Source organism: Abramis brama (genome assembly GCF_963993115.1).
Source record: "Abramis brama genome assembly, chromosome: 9".
Taxonomy (NCBI): Eukaryota; Metazoa; Chordata; class Actinopteri; order Cypriniformes; family Leuciscidae; genus Abramis; species Abramis brama.
The window spans coordinates 34,198,422-34,217,079 of record NC_139971.1 but is presented as its reverse complement, the minus strand read 5'-3'; the positions used below and the strand labels follow the sequence as shown (position 1 = coordinate 34,217,079).

The 18,658-nt window shown below is 37.4% G+C and overlaps 1 protein-coding gene across 2 annotated transcripts in view; it reads right to left on the bottom strand.

Annotated features, from left to right (window-relative positions):
- megf11 (multiple EGF-like-domains 11) overlaps positions 1-18,658 on the bottom strand; it is a 115,921-nt gene that overhangs the window by 92,122 nt on the left and 5,141 nt on the right. Inside the window, exon 2 of one of the 2 annotated variants that reach the window (XM_084123948.1) lies at positions 2,138-2,258. The gene's annotated coding sequence lies outside the window, so the exon portion shown is untranslated. Of the gene's footprint in view, positions 1-2,137; positions 2,261-18,658 lie in introns of those variants that run through there. The other variant, XM_084123949.1, reaches the window with a different exon arrangement.

Sequence of the window (18,658 nt, the reverse complement as noted above, 5' to 3'; positions counted from 1 at the left end):
TGTGAGTTCTTGTATATTGTTGCACCATGGTGGTTGTTTTGTTCTTGAGTCGCAGGCATAAGTTTGTGCTTGTATATGTGAAGTTTTGAGTTTATTTAATAAAAGACTACTGCATGTGGATCCTGCTTCACCCAATATGTAACAATTACCCACTGTTAATTCATTTGTTTTTCTTTCTTTTTGTAGATTTATTTTTAAACCAACAATGGCTGCTGGGTTACTCACAGTGTGGATGGCAGTGGTGAGGTGGCTGGGATTGTGTAGTGGTTTGTTCATTTTATTTGTGTTTCTTTCTTTTTTCTCTGTAGGTTTGCAGTGTGATTGCTGTGAGCTTTGTTGTGGTGAGAGCATTTTGAATGCCACTCTGTCTTCACAATATAGGTAACCCATGGCTATCTGTGTTTTTTTTTTAATATAATTTGTTTTTGTTTCTTTTCATTTATTATTTTTTCTTTTGTGGGTATTTGCATTGAAGGTCTGTTACACCTTTTTAATATGTTGAGTTATTTGAATAAAAAAATGTGCCTGTTGATTTGAAGCTGCACTACCGCCTGATTATTTACCTCTTGTGGGTCATAATGTTACATAAGCATCCACACCAGTGGATGATATCGTTCTGTTTCTAAGTGCGTGCTGCAGTTATATCATCTCCTGCTTTTAAAGCTCTTTACAGCAGGATGGATTCTGATTGGCTGACAGTGTTTTTATCGTAATTCAGCTGGTTATTGTGCATTTCAGTGTCTACGGAATCACACCTTATGTACGAATACTAAAGTGATCAAGCCAACTGATCAGTGAATGTACACTACCATTTAAAACAAATAGTTTGGGTAAGATTTTGGTCGGTCGTGGTCTTTACCACACCATTGTAAAGCTGTTGTGTTTGTCTTCCTCTGTTCTTAACACTTTCCCTGACGTTGACGGACATTTCCGTCATTTATGAGACAACGCTTCCCCGCCATTGACGGAAATTTCAAGCTTTGTGTTTTCACATCTTGTGTTATGACACATCTTCTGAAAGAGTAAAGAATCTCCTGATTAAAACACAGGACAAATAGCAGAAACAAGCGTTAGCATATGTAAGCAGATGCATAAGTAAAATAATGGGATTATCAACATTAAACAGCATATAAATCAAAACAGCCAATCAGTCTGGATGTAGTCTTTTTACAAACATTTTTTTCAGCTTGCACAAAATGTTGCTTTTTTTATGAAACTTACCCACATTCAAGTGTTGATAAAATAATGCATTAAGCTAGAATAAAACGTTTAGTTTTTAAAGCAGAGACTCTGTTCTTTCTTTTGATATACTGAATGTTCAATATTCATAAAACAAAATATTCTGGGGGCCATGAAAATTTTTGAGAAAATTAACGCTGGTGTGGAAAGAGTTAACATTGATGATAAAAAGAAATGTGAGCAACAAATCAGCATATTACAATGATTTCTGAAGGATCATGTGACACTGGAGTTTGGAGTAATGGCTGCTGAGAATTCAGCTTTGCCATCACAGAAATATTACATTTTAAAATACATTAAAAGCCTCTGTGAGCACAAGAGACTTCTTTCAAAAATCTTACCAACCTCAAACTTTTGAAAAGTAGTGTACGTTCAAACTAAATTGAAAGGTAAGTCTAGCTAGAAACAGGTCCTTAAGGTAACAACTGTACAATGATACCGGTAAATTTTAAAGCATGACAGTTATGGACAACACTAAGTTACTTCCAAAATATAGTAGTAAATGTAAAATGTCTGGTATAGAGTTGGCAAAAGCAATAGGTTTTAAGGGATGATCAGGCCATTTCTTCTGAAATAAATTCCATGCATTATGAATCACTGATTTGCACCATAAGATCACTTAGCCTTTAATCAAAATGCATCTGCGGCTCTCTGTTATCCCCATAGACTTGCGGTGGTTCTCGAGCATGAAAAAGATTGTACTTTTGTCATGGCTTTAAGTAGGGGTACCATAATGAGGCATCTGACATCAAATTATTCTGTGCTTCCTCTTGAAGTGTAGGTGACTCTAATGAACACTGATTTCTAAGAATTAAAGCTGTGTGGATCCGACTAGCATAATGGTTATTGCAAACGAGGAGAGACAGGAGCAAAGGCGATGGATCCCGTTCGGACTCACCTCAGACCACGGGCTGCAGTCCCTGGAGATGTCTGGAAGATCACTGCTCGCCTGAACTAGACAACCAAAGAGCTGGAGACCAGACAGACCAATAATCAGACTCAAAGCAAAGAGAGGGCACCTGGGTATTGAGAAAGAGAGAAGAAGAAACAGTTAGTGTTCAACTTTAGAACAAGAGAGCACAAGAGAGCAGAGAAAAGGTCTAAACCGCAAAAGAGAATAAAGATTGAGAAAAAGGGACACTCGGGAAAAGGGACTTAAGCATTAGGAGCTCCCCAGTGCAAAAGCTGCTAAATCCCAGATATTAAATCTAAACCACACCTCCTGTTTGGAGGGGATGAAACATCGGGCTCATTCACTTCCTGCTAACACACAAGGGTGAGAGCTTACATTACCTTAAGGAGCATGGAGTGTCAAAGCCTCTCATCGCTACGCAAGCGTCACGAGAGCAGTCTCAACAATAGCAAAGGAGAACAAGCTGTTCATGGTCATTAACGACACAATGACAAGTACCGCCGTGCCGACAGCTCGGATCTAACTAGGGGCCTCGTATTCCTCAGCCTCATTACGCGGATCTTCATTATGCCTGCGTCGGGCCGTGGGTCATCTACGTGGGGTTCAAGACAAGATGAGAAAAATAACACGACGGGTGCAAACAAAAGATGTAGTTTCTTTGCTGTCATCGTGATTCATTATTTATTCTCCTTCTCCTTCAGATGCAGAAGAGGCCGGGCAGAAAGCCGCAGGCGAGGACACAGAGTGGAACAAGAGTAGGAAGATGAGCTCAAAGCACACTGGAGGGGACAGGCTGTCTGGAAGTGACCTCTTCCACTGCTTTTCTGTCTACATGCTGAAAAGTTCAGCAATCAGACTCTAAAGCTACTGGGTCTTGTTTGTCAGTCTAAGTACTTGGTGTAAGACACCAGCAGTTTGAAGATACTAAGATATAACGGAGGAGCAATAATCCACGATTCGTAGCCTGCTCATGTTCTGTTGGACTTACATATGATGTATTCCTTAGGATCCCGAGGGGAAATTCTACGAACAAATGATGCTCTGAATTCTTCTGTTTATTAGTGACAACAGGCCTAAGGGTGCAAAATGGGATTGCATAATTTATCCCAATGAGACCCTCAGGGTGGAATGTATAGGCACATCACTGGACTCATTACAGAACATAATGAAGTGTGTAATTGAAAGCTAACTGAATGAAAGGTGAGTTAGAATGAACTGAAAGTTTAATTTCCATTTGAAAGAAGCTAACTCTGTAAATAATACAAATGAATACTGTAGCAACAGCTATCAGAGGTATCAACTTGCTATCTCACCAACAGGCCTCTCACTAACAGATTTACATTTTCGTCATCAGTGTTTAAGGAGGATGATGACCGGAGGTTAATTTGATCAAAATGAATTAGGGATACACAACATATTTTGGTTTTACATTTAATTCCGTTCAAAGTAGTTTGAGGTCAGCATGATTCTTTTAATTATTTTTTTATGCTCACCAAGGCTGTATCTATTTAATCAAAAATACAGTAAAATAGTGATATTGTGAAAATGTATTTAATTTTAAAACAACTAACAAAATGACATTTACTTCTGTGATACAAAACTGAATTTTCAGCAGCTATTACTCCAGACTTCAGTGTAACATAATCCTTCAGAAATCATTTTGATGTGGTGCTCAAGAAACATTTCTTCTTATTATTAATGTAAAAACAAAAAACAAAAACAGTTGTGCTGTTTAATGATTTTGTGGAAACTTTGATACATTTTTCCCAGGATATTTAGATGAATAGACAGTTCAAAAGAACATTTATTTGAAATAGATTTTTTATGTAACAATGTAAAACTCTTTACTGTCACTTATTTTGATAAATTTAATGCACCCTTGAGGAGTAAAAGTATTAATTCCTCTTAAAAAATCATACTGAACCCAAACTTTTAAACAGTATATGTTATAAGCCAATAATTGATATTGATTTTAATTGATCACTATCAGTCATTTGTCCTATTTTCATTCATAATGTACCTACTACACATTTTGATGTATGTCTAAATTCACTTCTAGCATCTAAAATGACTAATTTTAGTTTTTACCATTTTATTTTTATTTAGACAAAATAGTATAGAATTTTAATATCGACCATTTTTCGATAATCCACCATAACATCACAATAATTAATTGGCTTATCTTATCGGTATTTTAATATCATGCCTATCTAATATTAATAAGGTAGTATTCTTTTAAAACATTACACCTCCATCACACTTCAGAATTAATGTTTGAATAAAACCTCTCAGACAAACACCTAAGTGTTATTGAAATGACAAAATGCATTAAGCTCTGTTCTGCTGCCATGTATTTCCACAGTTGTAGTATTACATGACAACCATGAGACAAATGGGTAACTAACAGTATTTCACCCGAGACTTTGACTTTGAAATATAAAGACATAGCATTTTACTTCTCATTAATGAGTCTGTACACATAGAACAATAACCTAAAACTCTAGAACAATAACCTAGAACAATATGGTGGGGTTAGAGTGTGTATTTGTTGTCTCACCTGCCTGCCTGACATTCACAATAGGAACAACATGTTTCATTGTCTCCAATTCACATACTAGAGATCCTGTTCATAAAACTCAAACTCCCTTTTGGCTTATTTTATCCTGCTGCACTTATTTTGGGATTTGAGATACAACAATGCAATGGTCTTCATAGATTTGTAAGTAACGAGAAGGTTATACTACTCTGTGTCCAGACACTTAAGTAAAAGGGTACTTTAAAATACTCAAACCAACTCTGTATTCCCACCTTGTCAACCAAAGGAGACATTGACATGATTCAGGACATGCACGTATCAGAGCTCAATGCAATTAACCGGTCAATTCCCTGATCCCCCTGCATCTGAGCCCCTCTGTGAGTGATGTTATGGGTCTGCTGGCAGCTCTCACAACGATAAAGTAAAATCAACCCATCCACTCAAGACAGGAGTCATGACCGCATCTTAAGTTTATGTCAGCATGTCACCATGCTATGGTTATTTATTTCTGTCTTCATTTAGGAGAAGCTAGTGACCATTTACATATAATCATCTAGAAACAGAAGTGCTTGCTGACGTTGGAGTGAAGACTCAGATGTGATACTTGCCGTGAGAATTTGAGCAGTGATTTTATATACAGCACAATGTTCTACTGTACAATGTTTCCATCGTTACATGATTTCTGTCTTTATATACAGAACTATATTAGGTTTTGTTCAAACTAAATGCAGCAGTTCAAACTGAAAAAAATGGACAAAATCTTTTTAAGCCAAGTCACAGCACTTTTTTGAAATAGAAATATTTTGCAACATTATACATGTCTTTACTGTGATTTTTTTTATCCATTTAATGCATTCTTGATGAATAAAAGTATTAATTTCTTTCAAAATATAAAACATACTACTGAACACCAAATATTGAATGGTAGTGTACAAATATGGCTACTGTTTTCAAAGGAGAAAGACCAGAATCTTCAAAACTGTTAGTCAAGATTGCATTTTTTTCCCTTCAAATTAAAATCGGACAATAATTTAATATATTTAGCATCTTTAGCTCAAATTAAAGAAACAAAACTTGTTTACCTGTGGTTCATCTCTTCCCATTTATATCTCTGGTGCAGTTCTGGCTTTAGAGAAACTGTAGTAAAATAATAATGACCTATATTTTGTTTTCATATCACTGACTGTTTACATTTTGTAAACCCCAATTAGAGTCAATTTGATTGCAGATCCTGAATGTACTATTCCACTTGTGACCCATTAAAAATATCTGTTTACATACATTTGCATCATACATATTCTGCACAAATTTTCTGTGCATGTGACGGGTGGCATTTTGTCAACATTACGCTTGTGAGACCTGTCAGTGTTCCTGTCAAGAGAAAGCAACAGCACCAGATGATTAAATAATTTTGGCAACTCAGCATGGCACCCCAGTGCATAATTGGCTGATTTGCCTTAAATTATGCCAAGAAAGCTTTCTCCTCATTTTTCTTACTTTACTTAACAAAATTTGGGATTCTGAAGCAGCTTTCTGAAATTCTACTTTGCTTAAACTAAATCATTACTATTTGAGAAGTTACCTTTTTAATCCGGTTGTGAAAGTATTCATAATTTATTTAAAGGATTAGCAATTGGAAAATATAATTCAGATCAAATTCACACTTGAAAAAAAAATCTGCTTTTTTATATCAAATATCAGGTGGTTATTTTAAGCTTTTTATTCTGACTAAGCCCTGCATGGTTGTTAACATAGCTGAAGAACAATAAGATGGGCAGATGGTTGAAACCTATGTTAACTCAAGCACACTTAATAAGGTACTTTGATTATCACAAGATATTCTCAACCAAAAGGTCACAGATTTCTTACACAGACAACATGATTGACCCTGAAGTATCTAACTGTTGAAGATATCCTTGTCTTGTCTCTTTTAGAAGCATGCACCATTAAGAAAGCCATGATCTGTTAAATTGCAGTGGCCAAGTGTTTTCTTTCTCTATCTGAATCATGTATGGTTTGTGTGTTTGAACATGAGTGCTCAAGCGTCCCTTACCTCTAAGCAATGACTATCTACACACATCAGTTCTAATCAGGTACTAATCTGTCCTGATTTTTTGTCCTAAAATTTTCAATCACTATCAATCTTGAGAAATGCTTGTTACAAAGACTGCCAAATGGCTTTTAAGCAAAAAACCCAAACAATATTTTGCAAAGGGCAAAAAAAACCCAAGTCAACAGATAAGCCAATCTCTTGATCAGTAGCACTCCATCCTGAATGTAGTAAGTGTGGATAAGAGAGCGTGGAACTGGAAAAACACAGTGGGGAAGCTTAGCAAATGCTCTAGGTCACTTAATTCTGGGCACATGGATTATTCATGTGGCAACCACTGATCATCATGACCCTCATAAATCAAACAATGTGGTTTCTCGCACCACCACTGAGCCCAATTTCAGCCTGCTAATCTCAACGCCATCTTTCATCACTATAACCTTTCCCTATCCGCAGTCTGCACCCCAAGACAGAACCGAGTTTGAGGGAACAGGTCTTTCATGCTGCTCTTATTTTACCTGTTTATGCAGAAAACAATGCAAACTTTATCTCTCCTGTCATGCTGTGTGCTCTACTCCTACATAGGCTATCAAAGGCCTCCAGCCATTTAACTCAGGACACATGGTTTCAGCACAGTGGATGTTGCTTAAAGGAGACGCTAAATATAATTTAGGCCATGTTTTTCTCTCATTTTAAAATATTGGGTTATCCAATCACAAGCAGTCAGCCGAGACCATTGTGAGTCTAAACAGCATCAATGGTGACCAATTGTTATTGGAGGGTTTCTGATTTCTTAAACATAAATTATATCAGCATTTTAGTGCATGTTGATGAAGTAGAAAGAAGTAAACTTCAAAAAACATTTTGGACCCCATTTACATTGGTTGTGTAAGCCGATATTGGATGTTTAATTGTGCATTGCTATGATCTAAAATACAGTACAGTGCTACACACTACACAGTGCTTACGTCGACTGTGTTTACGTGAATACTCACCAAGGCGGATATTTTGACATATTTCTGTGTGCATTTGACTGTTTAGGCTGTCCGTGTTCCGCTCGGAGCGTGCGCACAGAAAGCATGCTGTCAGTAGCGGATTCAGTTCTCTTTTGGCTCATTGCGCTTTTAATATTTATTTTTTATTATCAAGCACATCCTGCTCCTTACTTTCTCATTAATCCATGTTTCTTTATTAATAACTTCCAACAGTCCCACCCACTGAAAGGATATGTTTCAGTCTAGTCACTTTTTTATACACAAATTTTCGCTGCTGTTCTAAAAATCTTTCTTTTCGCCATTACCACAAACAAGGTACATAGCTGCTTGAATCTGAGTGCAGGAGCTTTCGGTTACCATAGAAACGCAAGTGGTTCGTAGATGATTGCTGTCGTGACACTCGCGAATAGCACTGAACACGCACTTTGGACGGTACAACTTAATATATATTAGACTATTATTATTATTCTAAACATTTCATTAACTTCAGTAGGCTGTAGAACAAAGTATTTATAATTGTCTGATTTTTCTGCAGAAAACTGATCTCTAGTAATGTGTCTAATTTTTCATCGATCATATGTTGTAAAGGGTGAGAGACCTGGCGAGTCACATGATTTTTGTCAAAGAGTCAGGTGTGGCTTGGAGGCAAACATACTGAGACATTCCTAAAAATATCTTCTTTTATGTTCCACAGAAGAAAAAAAGAAAGCCACAAAGGTTTGGGACGATAATGTATGAATGATGAAACTGAAAGAGTTTTAATTTTGGGGTTAACTAACCCATTAATAATTATGCTAAATGTAATCTTTAAAAGATCTCAAAATGGATATGATTTTTTTTATGTACATTATAAGTACATTATAACTTTATAATTCTTAAATTCACTAGCATTTAAAAAATAGGTTTTAAATAGGTAGTAAATTTGCTTTTTAGTTTTTTACTTTTCATTTCTTTTTGGCAGAAAGAATTTTAAAAATTGTAATATCGCTGATAACGTTCGCCTATATAATTAACGGCTTACCAGTACCGAACAGAATAACGGTGCATCGCTCATGTATCATTTATACTAGTCTTAAGCAGTGCCTTAAATGTTCTGTGCATAGCAGAAATAGCAGACAAGATCAACACTAATGAAGGATTTATTTTTAACAGCTCTCTCTGCCAGTTAATGCACCTTGTGTTCATTTGCTATTTCTGTATAGCACGCCCTTTCTTGTGTCAAACACACCAAGTGTTCCAGTCTTAATTGGACTTATTCTGAGCAAGTGACTGAGGCCCTTCTTCCTGAACTCAGTGCTGCTCCACTGATTCAAAATGTCTATATAAGTCTGAAAGAAATATGAAGAGGAAAAAAACCTTAAAACAAACACAATAAAATCAGCAAGAAGTCGATAAAGTCGTATTACAGTCTCTCTGCAATCAAACAAATTTGTTTGTGTTTCCTTTTTGGTAATTCTGTGAAAATGAATAAAACAAGTAATTGACCAGTCATCATATTATAATAAGCTTCACACCCACTTAAACCTTGACATGACATCCCGCTGCCCCAGTCAAAGGGCAACAGCAGGGGCCTCTTGTCTCCCCACAAACCCCCAGCAAGAGACAAACAAGCTCGCCACAACCCGGTCAATTACTTTCCCTGTGACTTCTCACATAATAATAGGATCATATGCATCTGGTGCATTTCATCAGGCAAATTAGAACAAATCAACGTTGTTTTGGCGAAGGAGGCAGTGCTATGTTTGTATAGGAAACATCTTTGCGCTTGCAGGTTCAGCCTTGAAACAGAAATGAAAGTGGAATATTAAAGCTCTTAGGGTCTGGTTGAACAGCCTTGCAGCAGTGCATCCAAAACAAGGCGATCGGTTATTGCTTTATATTTCCAGCGGACTCTCGGGCCAGGGCTTAAGTCAGCACAAGCGCATGTAGGGCAAGGTATAGAGATGGGTGTAGAGAAAAAAGGTGAAAAGGAAAGATACAGAGAGGAAGGGAAGCAGGCTGAGCGGCTCGCCATGAAATGCTGAAACAACAGCATGTCTGCCAGGGCAATTTTACAGCTCAGTGGTTTCACACCTCAGCCGTCGCCCTTCCAACACTGAACATCCAAGTCCATTCTGCGTCTTCATTTATTTGGTGTCAGCGTCCGAGGACGCGCAAGGCTCGGCATGGAATCGGAAGCCTGTCCCAAATGTCTTCTGATAAGTGGTGTGTGAAGCCGACAAGAGAGGGAAAAGGCATTATACAGCTATCCAAAACCATGCTACGGGTGACTCTATCCTACATTCAGCAAATCATTATTAATGAGCTCTGAACACAAAATACACACCCAGATCAGCCTCGGCACATTTGCTTCAAACTTGATTTAAGTAAAGCTGTCCATCTTCGCTTAGTCCTTGCAAGACAGATAAATGCATTCAGTCTAAATTTAAACATCCCGCAGAAATAACAAACGAGGGCACTGATCTATGGTGTCCCTCAGCGTGGAAGCCGATCTTTAAAATTTTACTTAAGTGCTACGATTCCTGGACACATTGTGAATTCTACAAAACAATCCACTGTGCAAAAATAGCTTGCTACATTGCTTCCCCCCTAAACTTTGACTTATTCAAGGTCAAAGCTGTGATCTAATGGTTTATTAACCGGCACTGTTGCCGCTGCACCATCGACAGGGAAGTAAAAACCTGATTGTGACATAAGTGTTTGAAATACGGCAGTATGATTGGGGTACTTAAAAGACTAAGAATAAGGTTGATGTGCCCCCGGCTTCAAAGAGGTGACATATTCTCTCCATCTATTGTACCCACATTATTAAATATACATACTTAATTCATTGCAATGTCCTCCTCAATGTCCTTCAGCAGTGTTGGAAGTTAACACGTTACAAGTAACAGACATTTAGAAATCCATGATGGATACCAGGGATGTCAATTTACACAAATTCCCAGTATCGATCGCCCTTTAAAATTAATGATCAATTGATTGATTAATTGTTAGTTATAGCCTTAATACTGCAATATGCGTCGCATGACAGGGTCTGCAAATGCTGCTCAAAAACGCTGTTCCTCACCAAATGAATGCGAAGGGTTTTTAGTCTAAATAAAGGGCTAGTAAAATTGTAAAATGAGTCAATGTGATTGGATCATTTAATTAAATGACTTATTTAATAATCAAATATAACGACTAATGCAACTGTCACCAACGCCACCTCAGGTGCCTGCTAGTCACAATGTTTAACTCCTGTTGTGGACGCGCTCCACGGAAACTAAACTCAATGAATTCAGAATTGTTTGTTATGTAATATGAAAGTCCCAATCATAGTTATTATTAGTCATGCATTGCTGTTTGAGCTGCGCGTGCTAAAGCTGAAGCACTGAATGAACAGCGATAAACTAAAGCCCTTTGCTAGTGGGTTATTTAACTCAACAAAAACGCATCCTAAATTAGATTAATATATATATACAAAATAAACATAATATTACAAATAATATCTGCAAAAAATGATGCGAATGTACAAGTGAACTTGAGCTAAGTTATGTGCTAGTCAGAATGTGTGACTCATGTTGTGGACGTGCTTTTCCTGGAGCAACGCGCAGAAACAAGGCAACTAAACTCAAATAATTCACAACGTTTTATTAAAATATTGTTCTCTTAATAATGTTATGTAATATGACAGTCCCTATTTTATTAGTCGTGCATTGCTGTTTGAGCTGCACACACTGAAGCTGACCACCTATATAAAGCTTAGTGAGGTTTATAGAGTGTTAAATCTTAACCAAATGCATCCTATATGAGATAAATCGGATATAGGCTTACACAAAATAAACACCATATTACAACTTACATTTGCACAAAACAACAAGGCTGCAAATGCACAAGCACACTTTTAAAGTAAAATGGTCCCAAAAATAACTCTGGCACGTTCGCTTCGTTTTTCCTCATGTCTGCTTTACGTCCACGAGGCTGTATGGTATCCCATTTGTCATTTTATGTTTCAGAAGTGTGCTCGCGAGTGCCCCCTATGTGGTCAATATGCGCCCTTGATTTGCACTTTTGCCGAGCCCGTAAGCTTGAAACTTACGTCACAAAAGTGCAGACTCGTAGGTAGACCACGGGTGTTTAGGGTGCCATTTGGAACAAGGCCTTAAGAAAGCAGCAAAATCCCAAACTTTTTCACATGAGCTTGCATTTCTAGTCTCCCGCATTTGCATGAATTTGAATGCAAGTCAATGGAATGAAAAGTGTAGTATGACCACCCCCTTGACATCTGAAAGGACAGGAAAGTTAATTTTTCTCAGATGAGACTTTTTATTTTGCACTAAACATGAAGACACTTCTGCCAATATTAAATATAATGCCAATGTCCAATTAAACACACACACACACACACACACACACACAAATTCAGTATGCATTTACACAAGCATTTCAGAACTGGGCTGAGAGTGATATGTAAAATGTGAGAATTCATTAGGAAAAAATAGTAGAACATCTTAGAAGAATTGTCTGAGGAACATTATAACAGTCTTGCGCAAAGTGAGGTAGTGCAATTAATCTCGCACCTCTTCCAACGCCGTGGCTTCCTCCACACAGGTCATTACGAGGGGTCCCTCACCACACACAGGCAAACAAATGAGCCATTACCGCCATCACTCAGGCTCCAATTAAACAACCCATGCAGCCCCTGCTCCTCACAATCACTGCCAATTAAAGCCCAACTGTGTGAATTCCAACATCACTAATTACATGAACGTGATAGAACTTTCTGACATTCCTCTCTAAAATTAATTTCAAATATTGTTCAAAATGAATGATTAAATGTACCCTGCCCAAGGTAAGCCACTCTGAGCTTTAAGTGAATTAAATCACATTTTTTTAAATGTTTAATGCCAAAACTCTCTAAGAATGTTTCAAGGTAAAGTGCAATTATTAAATCTAAAAAGGTAAATTTGTATAGTCTAGGTGTAATTTGCAGTCGAAGCAAAATAGCAGCTACAATAGCAAATGATTAGATCCTACCTTAAATGTGAACATGGACCCCATGAAGTGGCCCTTAAAAACACAGCTGCTCTCAGTACATTTAAAGCTGAGCCCCAAAAATGGTTTTTAACACAAGTTTCTCATGCACAGTCTCTCTTTCGATATCTTACCGGTAACTGTACCACTCTATCTGTTCTCCTTCGTTGACTCCAAAAAGACAGGTAATGGGACAATCCACGGTTACCAGAAGTAGTAGCTCTCATCACCACCTCTATTCACATAAGCAAGACTGATAGGAGTAAAAGTGGCCTGGTCAGAGATCACTGAATTATTCATATGACTGGCAGGTGTTGTTGATAGGGCAGCTCTTCTGCATTTTCAAGTCCCAGGTGTGGTTTTAACAGCTCTATGTTCTCGACCCTGCCTATAGCTGTCATTGATTGCAGGCTAAAGACCCTGCTGCTGAATAAGCAAAGGAGCTTTACATAGTGGCACATGGTGCATCGCACCAATAACACTACAGATCCATCACGGCCCATAACACCCACTGGTGCGGGGGGAGGGAGAGGCATCTAACAGTACCTCTGGGTTTAGAGTAAAAGACAGAGCAAAGAATAAATGACATTCAAACAGGACTGTTCAGCATGATTGAAGCTAATCTAATATCCCACCGTGCTTCTGATGACCGCTGACTCGGGAGACACGGATTTGAGTACAATACAAACTGCAATAAAAAAAGCATCTGGACTCTGTGGAGTCATGCATAATAATGCGGCTCTGAACTAAATAACTAAATGTTTCTCAAAACTGACATTTCTTTAAAGCTTGCACTTAAAGAGCTTGATTCCACTAATGTTTCTGTGGTTCAACAGATGTTTTTTTTAACTCACTCTCATGTTGTTCCTACCCTGTATAACTTTCTTAGGTTTAATATTGTTTTGGTCCCCAATAACTTTAAATTTATTGACAGAAGCAAATGAAATATTCTTGAAAATGTAAGTTATACAGGTTTGAAATGACACCTAGGTAAGTAAATAATGACAGAATTTTCATTTTTGGGTGGACTATGCCTTAAGGTGGTCTTGTATGCCCCTGTCATATGTTGGTAGGTGGACTGATATGTCAACAACACACGCACATACATACACAAATTGCAATTCAGAAAAGAAAAACAAAGCTGAGAAAATGCCCATAGCACTACATACCATTAAAGGTCACAGTAGTTCACTTCTCAGAATCAACTGCCTCTAGCATATCAAAATATAAAGGCATAAATGTTTTTTTCATTGAGACTTTTTCCATGTGAAAGAAATGAAAAGAGCTTTCTTGGCTGAGGTTAGATTTTCATTAAAGATTATATAATTGGCCGCACATGCACATTGGTTGTGTATATGGAACTGTGCACTCATTATAATGTATGTGAATTATTAAAAGCTAGTACCAGTTCTTTGTAACAAGCTCTTGTTTCATTAAAAGTTCAAAAAAGAGAGTTGCACCATCAGTCCTAGAGATAATGGAGAACTGTTTTCCTTTTTGCTCAGACCTTTGGATGTCATCAAACACACTGTGCTGTTCTCTGTTACAAGTTCAATTGAGATGTCCCTGAGCACAGTTGTCTGGTCTAGGACAGGACAGAAGGAAACACCAAAAGCAATTTCCACCCAGGTGATCCCGCCCCAGGGCCCCAGCGGGAGTTTAGACGAGGAAATTAAACTCAACGCAACTCTCGCTGTTTGAGAACTCCAGTCAAATGAACAGCCAATGTGCAGCATTTTACCACTTCACAGAGAAAATATTAACAGAATAAAGAAAGAGGTTTCCTGCAGGGTGTGGAGTGAAGCAGCTCACGCAGAATGGCTAATGTCCTCTCTCCTGAGAGATGGAGACATCTGCAGGTTCAACTCTAACGACTCCCGGAGCCTGTGCTGAGAATAGTAATTTACCAATCACGCAGTCCATACTTGAGAAGAGAGCATGCTGGGTAAAAAAAAAATTTTTTATGATAAGTTCAGACATATTCACAAGGCTTACCCATTAGTATGGTTCAAGAACGGCTGTACACAAACCTCTCAAAAGTAACTGAGAGCTACCGTCAATAGAGGACTGAAAGGGAAACAGCAAACCGTCTAGAACGCACGGAACATGAAGTACAGAGAGGAACAGACCTAGCATCACCCTCGGTAAATCCATTAAGATGTCTCACTATACAAGACGGATCCATGCTACACTGAGCTTGTTTAGGTCTCTCCATTGTGAGTGCTGGGACAGGAATAGCTTGAAGCAAAAAAGCATAAAGTTAATGGGGGACACACTCACTGGGATTGCAATGGTAAATTATGACTCTCATAATATACAATTCAGGGGCACTCTTGGTTTACAGTAAAGGCTGGATGAAGTCCTTGGGCTATAGTGCTCATAATGGGTGCCGTAACTGAAAGCCTGTAATGTTAATGAATAACCAACTCAATCCAAATCCAAAATGATGCTATAACTCCAAAGATCCAGTGGAGCCAACAAGCAGATGGCTTGGTTTCTGTGAGCTACTCAATTTTGCATTAATGTAACCTTTCAATATAAGGAAAGATTTATAAGCTGCATTAAAAACGATGACCCTTACCCACTTCAATTACAAAACAGAGCCGCTTTAGTTTCCAGCCGCTTGCGATGATCCCTCTTAAGAAGCGTCCTGGGGTGTGACGACATCTTTCGTCTTCCGAGAGCAGGTCAGGGGGGCTGTGTGGCTCTGAGAGCTGGTCTTTATGGTAATACCCCTCTGATTGAGATAAGTGGCAGATGTAAGCAGGACCATCAGCAGTATTTGTAAAAAGTCAGTGGATTCTCGAGGGAGAGCTGCTTGTCATTACAACCACCGGGAAAAGACCTGATGAGTGCATTATTCAGGACCCGGCAGAACCGCAGCTAAGAGGTGTGGAGTTGGCATCAGAGAGACGAGCTCTATTGAGCCTCACTATAAGCTCACATCAGTGCTTGTTAATTAGCTTTGCTTAAAGATGCTCACAGCCAATCTTTATTTGATTCTATTCTTGTTCCCTCTGAACTCACGATTGTGTGACTTATCATTCATGATCTGTACAGAAAACAACTGCAGTAAGATATGAAAGATTGTTTCACTCTGAACAAACTAACAGTTGAAAACCTTAAACGTTCATCAAATTAAGTATTATCATTTCCTCTAATTGGCTGGACATGGAAGTACTTGGACCCTTCAGGCTGCTTGTTGAAAAATACGTAACTTACCGTTCAAAAGATTGTGGTCGATAAGACTTAAATTATAATTTTTTTAAATCTCACCAAGGGTGCAGTTATATGATCAACAACACATTAAAAAAGTAATATTGTGAATTATCAATTAAAATGTGATCTACTCCTGTGATGGCAAAGCTGAATTTTCAGCATCATTACTCCAGTCGTCAGTTCGCATGATCCCTCAGAGATTATTCTAATATGATTTGGTGCTTAAGAAACATTTCTTATTGTCTTATTTTCTAATCTCTTCCATGTCTTGCCTGGTTACATTTATTTCATAAAGTATTTAATTTAGGAGCTACTTTGCCACTCTATCCCCCAATTCTATTTAACATATAGTCTCACGGCTATGGAAGCTTGTTTCCGCCATGGAATAAAACAATTTAAAAGATAATTGCAACTTTTTTCACACAATTGAGGATATAATTGTGGCATATAAACTCGCAATTGCTTGAATAAAAGTCTGAATTTTGAGATAAAAAGTTGCAATTATCTTTAATGTTGTTTATAGTTTATATCTCGCAATTCTGACTTTTTTTCTCACAATTGCGAGTTTGTATCTCGCAATTCTGACTTCTTTTCTCAGAATTGTGAGATATATACTCACATTTTGCGAGTTATATAGTAAGTACAATTCTGAGGAAAAAAACAGTTTATATCATACAATTCTGACTTTATAACTCCTCTAACGAAAAAGAAGTATACTTAAGTAATGTTCAAGTATATTTTTAAGTATACTTTATGTAGTAAGTATACTAATATCAATGTGTACTTGTAGTAAACTTGTAAGTGTACTATTTCAATACTGCTAGGGACTAAATTGGCCCACTTTTAGTATATAAAAGTATACGTTTAAGTGTACTATAAGTGTAACAGTGGTAAACTCGAGTCCAACACCCCCAAAGCTTCACAGTCGTTTTCTCTTCATGGGTTACGCTTCATTTCATTTGGTAACATTAAGCAGTTTTGATTTACACGCTGTTTAATGTTTGATGATCATGTTATTTTACATTTAAGTGAGCAATATTCTATCGCTTGTTTCAGCTTTTTCTTCTCCTGTGTTTTGATCCGGAGATTCTGTACTAGAAGATGTATCATAGCGCCCCCTACCGTATAACAGTGAAAACATGGATAGCTGGAAAATTCTGTCAATGGTGGGGAAAGAGTAAAGTAGAATTAAAGTAAATTCCTATGTACACTTTCAGTGGACTAGCCTACACAAAAATTCAGATACGCAGAATTAGAAACATATCTGTTTTATATCAATATTCTAATCAATATTTTCAAACAATGTAAGTTTCATAAGACTGTATGAAAAACTATGTAAAAATATTTAATAGGCTACTCGATCAAAAGAGTTAACACAACTACAAGCCAAGTATACTTTGAAAACTTAATTATACTTTACAGTATTTCTCGATCAAAAGATTGAGTACAAATACAGGCCAAATATACTTGGACTTTTCTCTCAGTATAAGTCAAGCAGGCCTATATTTAAGTATATTTCTGAGAAGCATAGTATATTTTTGAGAAGTATATAAAATGTAGACTGAAAGTATACTTTCTTATTTTTAGTTTAAAAAAAGTATACTAATAGGGCACTTGAATAAACTTCTTTTTCGCAAGGGTCACAATTGCGTGTTCGCATTCTGAGAAAAAAGTCTGAATTATTAAGTCGAATTCTGAGGGAAAAAAGACCGACTCACAATTCTGACTTTACTGTATACGCAATTGTGACTTTATATCACACAATTCATACTTTATTACTCGCTATTGTGAGTTTATATCTCGCAAATCTATATAATCTTTATAACTTGCAATTGCAAGTTTAGGCCTATATCATGCAATTCTGAGAAAAAAAAATCCGAAATGCACAAAATAAATCTGAATTGTGAGATAAAAAGTCGCAATTACCTTTTTTATTTTTTATTCAGTGGCGGAAACAAGCTTCTATACACGGCTGACTTTAATGGTTTTCTTAATTTGACACTAATGTCTTTGCAAGTGCTCGAACAACTGTCTAAACAATCTTCCTCTTTGATGTGCTCTGTTGGACAAATGCAGCACAAAAGTATTGTTTGATTATTAATGAGTAGTCGGTCCAAACACAGCAACTATGAGCCGTTTTGTTCCCTAGAGACATATTCACCATGTTTCATGCAAGCCCTTACATTATGACAAGGTAAGAATACAGCATCATCTCACACCATTTTGAAAAAATCAATTCAAGTTATTCATAAAGTAGCTTTGTTGGTCTTATTGTGCACAATTGACATGTGGAGTGTGTGGACTCTTCAGTACATTCAGATGGTATTTCATAAAAGCCAACCAAGCACTGTATTCCTGTACTCTTCTGTTATTAAATACATGTTTAACTTGCCTCTTTCAAATTTTCCTCCCAGCGGAAAAGTAAACATTAACCTCTGGTTTAACGGACAGAAAAACATCTGTGAGGTTGAGAACAAGTACTGACACAAAGATCTTAATGAAAGAACATGATTTGCCATACTGAGACAGGCGATGACATGCAACACTGTAGTCCACAGTGAAAACATACACAGATTGAGTACAGACAGGAGACAAGGACGTGGAAAGGAGAGGGACGATACATACTGTCAAGAAAACTGTGGCTGTCCTTGATCTGAAAATCTCTGTATATGCGATCAGAGGAAACGAGAAAC